Below are 2828 nucleotides of genomic sequence, written 5' to 3'. Positions count from 1 at the left end.
CGTCCCCGGGTGGGCTCGAACCACCAACCTTTCGGTTAACAGCCGAACGCGCTAACCGATTGCGCCACGGAGACCGCTGTGCGGGGAGAGCGATTTTATTTGAATAGATTTTAATGGCACTTATCCTATATAGATAATAATTTATTTGAACCAGTTGTGATAAAGATTTTGTTGGAGATTATTTACCAATCATTTGATGGACTTTAACTTTTTCTTTCTCTCTCTTTATCAACGATGATCGGTCTAGCGCAAAAAGGTATGACCAGCCTTCCTCAAGAGTTATGTCCCTTGATAGGAAAGTCTCCCATTGCACAGAGAAGCCAATAACGTGGAGGTTCAGTCGTGGCGGCGGGTTACAATTAAAGGGGTCTATAGATCGCGCAGCGATAATATACACCCGTTGGCTTAACATATAAGGCATTCATAAATCTCAGTATTAACAGAATTTTCCCATAATGTCATGCTTTTAATACTCAGTACCTTTTGGAGCACTAAATAAATATATGCCTACGTGACCGTTCTTTTCGTTACTGGTATATAAATCTTGTCTACATAGGAATAGGCTGTGAATTTTAACGTTAAATAACAAAAAGTTGGTAGGCCTACTTACATGGATAATTAATTATAATATATAACAATGAACATATAATTGAAACAGACACGGCCTTATAGTAGGCCTATCAGCCTAAACTGGCCTATCAGCTTAGGCCTACAGATGGCTGTTTACAAAGGATTGAAACAAGGACCACATGGTCAACGTGTACGGAGGTTGCAGTTATAGTCGACTCTTCTTACAAATTGCCTTGTTAAATGCAAATGTTTTACGCCCAGGTCTAACTTATCCGAGGTTTCGGTTTTTGTCAACTTTGGCGTGAAAAAACAATTTTCTGAATGCAATGAAGCCTACCTATCATATAGATGTAAAATTGCCAGCCACCAAACAACCACACTCTCTACAGTTAACGATTAAAACATCCCCATATTAAAAATTTCTTTAAATGCTAAGTTTGTGCAATGTATGGAATCCACTTTTTTTTATCTAGGCCTGTTCGATTGAAACATTACACTTTTTAGTAAACACCATGTGCTCATCGATTTCGACGCTATTTTGTTACGCAATAAACCCTACCGTGGCAGCCAAAGCAGAATCTCAAATCTCACAACTGTAGGCTGCATATTATCTAACTTAAGTGTACTTTATAAGGGCCTATTCCGTTAATCTACAACACGATATCGATCTTTATATTGATTTAGTAGAACATACGTGCTATATTTAACAAATAGGCCTAATCTGCCACAATAACAGACTGCATTCTTTCTGTTAAATTTAACAACGGGATCCTTTTTGAGTGGCTATAACAAATAAAATCTATCAACGTAAAGTCCTACATTCGTATGCCACTGGAAATCCATGAATGGGTATTCCATGCGGATGAGATTCATTCAAAAACAACGTACAACACTACTTCCCAAAGGGATATGTAGAAAATAATACATCAATACACTCAAAAAATTGATCTGTTAATTTTAACAGAAATTCGATTGTGTGAGTGATGTTAGAATGTTGTCTGTTGATGTAACACAATATTCTGTTAATAGAATACGTGTGTTATATTTAAGAGAACGGACTGCTGCAGTAACACAATAGACCCACATTCTGGCATCACTAAGACAACAGACTTTATGTTAAAATTAACAGATTAATTTTTTTAAGAAAAGCACTCAACTGTTTTCAGTGATGCAGAGATGACGCTCAATGTAGTCATGGTATTCAGTTCAAATTTCAAACTAGCAGTCCGTGAATAATTTGCATGTAGAATACAAATAGGCCTCGGTCGCGCTGCAATGGCACCGTGTGGAATACAAATAGGCCTCAGTCGGGCTGTAATGGCACCGTGTGGAATACAAAGAGGCCTCAGTCGCGCTGTAATGGCACCGTGTGGAATACAAGTAGGCCTCAGTCGGGGCGTAAAGGCACAGTGTGGAATACAAATAGGCCTCGGCCGCGCTGTAATGGCACCGTGTGGAATACAAATAGGCCTCAGTCGCGCTGTAATGGCACCGTGTGGAATACAAATAGACCTCAGTCGCGCTGTAATGGCACCGTGTGGAATACAAATAGGCCTCAGTCGCGCTGTAATGGCACCGTGTGGAATACAAATAGGCCTCAGTCGCGCTGTAATGGCACCGTGTGGAATACAAATAGACCTCAGTCGCGCTGTAATGGCACCGTGTGGAATACAAATAGGCCTCAGTCGCGCTGTAATGGCACCGTGTGGAATACAAATAGGTCTCAGTCGCGCTGTAATGGCGCCGTGTGGAATACAAATAGACCTCAGTCGCGCTGTAATGGCACCGTGTGGAATACAAATAGGCCTCGGTCGCGCTGTAATGGCACCGTGTGGAATACAAATAGGCCTCGGTCGCGCTGTAATGGCACCGTGTGGAATACAAATAGGCCTCGGTCGCGCTGTAATGGCACCGTGTGGAATGCAAATAGGCCTCAGTCGCGTTGTAATGGCACCGTGTGGAATACAAATAGACCTCAGTCGCGCTGTAATGGCACCGTGTTGAATACAAATAGGCCTCGGTAACAGAACGATGAGCGGAATCAGACACAACTATGATTACCTTGAAACAGATCGCCAGATGTCTTAACAATTCTGTCGATATTGGCCAACAATGCTGTTATACTCACTATATAATTTATTTGTTTGTACTCCGAACTCAAGAATATTTCACATTTAAGACGGCAACCAGTAGGCCTATTATGGTTGTTGCAAGACCTTTCCACGTAAGGCCGGAGAGGAAGCCAGCATGAGCTGGGC

General features: G+C 41.7%; 1 non-coding gene across 1 annotated transcript; it reads right to left on the bottom strand.

Annotated features, from left to right (window-relative positions):
- Positions 1-74, bottom strand: Trnan-guu (transfer RNA asparagine (anticodon GUU)). The gene has a single exon. It is a non-coding gene; the product is annotated as a tRNA-Asn (tRNA).
- Positions 75-2828: the final 2754 nt, after the last annotated feature.

This window comes from Liolophura sinensis, chromosome 2 (genome assembly GCF_032854445.1).
Source record: "Liolophura sinensis isolate JHLJ2023 chromosome 2, CUHK_Ljap_v2, whole genome shotgun sequence".
NCBI lineage: Eukaryota > Metazoa > Mollusca > Polyplacophora > Chitonida > Chitonidae > Liolophura > Liolophura sinensis.
This window is presented reverse-complemented; position numbering and strand designations above follow the sequence as displayed.